This window comes from Gadus macrocephalus, chromosome 18 (assembly GCF_031168955.1).
Source record: "Gadus macrocephalus chromosome 18, ASM3116895v1".
Classification (NCBI taxonomy): Eukaryota; Metazoa; Chordata; class Actinopteri; order Gadiformes; family Gadidae; genus Gadus; species Gadus macrocephalus.
The window spans coordinates 8,454,837-8,455,974 of NC_082399.1; the positions used below are offsets into that span (position 1 = coordinate 8,454,837).

The 1,138-nt window shown below is 42.1% G+C and overlaps 1 long non-coding RNA gene across 1 annotated transcript; it reads right to left on the bottom strand.

Annotated features, from left to right (window-relative positions):
* Positions 1-34: 34 nt before the first annotated feature.
* LOC132446250 (uncharacterized) lies at positions 35-895 on the bottom strand. The gene is made up of 2 exons (XR_009522801.1): positions 700-895; positions 35-295 (listed from the first exon to the last, which is right to left on the bottom strand). It is a non-coding gene; the product is annotated as an uncharacterized LOC132446250 (long non-coding RNA).
* Positions 896-1,138: the final 243 nt, after the last annotated feature.

Genomic DNA, 1,138 nt, shown 5'->3' on the forward strand with positions numbered 1-1,138 from the left:
AATAATAGTTATAATTACATGCAACTTATAATGAACTTTATTCGTCAGCAGTGCTGAAATTTGTCTTGCGACCCAGCAGCCGTTGCATGTAAAAACAGAAAACATGAATTGCACACATTGACATGACACATTGAAACACAACAAATGTACATACATGGGTACAGATAGTCGAGAGCACATTGTCCACCACTTCGCCTATCTCCGGTTTAGCATCAAAGTCGATTGATGGACAAAAGACTTTCGTCTAACCTTCTTGAAAATTGGTACCTCGTATCTCCTTCCTGAGGGCAATAACCTGTATTCACTACACAAAACATGACTAGTGTTTGAGGTGATGTTTTTTGCCAACCTCAGCATGCTGTTGTCATACGTGGAAGTATACAGCTCCTGAAGTGGTTGTCCAACAATCTTTGAACAAATGTTTAGTTGTTGTAACATTTGTGACTTTAGGGCTACAGACAGACATCCATACCAGGTGGTACTGCAGTACTGAAGAACACTCATAATGACAAGTGAAAAACAAAAGAAGAATCCTTCTACTGGCACCAAAAGATCTTAAACGGCGAAGGAAATAGATTATTTGCTTTTTTTTCTTACACACTGATTCAATCTGATCTTTCCAAGACAGAAGATGGTCTATTACTACTCCTAGGTATGTGTATGAACATACCTGTTAGGGTCTCCGTGAGCCGAACATACCTGTTAGGGTCTCCGTGAGCCTCTAATGCGTTGTCGTCTCATGGGCTTCCTAGCTCTCCATGGTTCCCGGTCTCCTCTGTCTGTCCTCGTGGCCCTTTTAAGATGGCTCCTGCTCCATCCAACAGGTGTCCCCCAATCACACTGATTGGGGAGAGAGAAGTGGTGCTCTCTGTCGCCAGTCGGTGGGTGGCGGCGGTATATGCCGTCGACCACCTCATACATACAAATGTATATAAAGGAAAATATACGAAAATGAAATGGCTAAAGTTAATGCAAAATTATGATGTAGTCGAGTACAAACAGTCTACTCTCATTGCAGTCTTTGGAAGTTAATTCTGACTGATATACTGTTATCTTCCACAGCATGACATAACACATCTTAGGAAGTGGTGGTGCTCCACCTTGTTGGAGAATCTCCATACAGAAGGGTGTAGTTCTT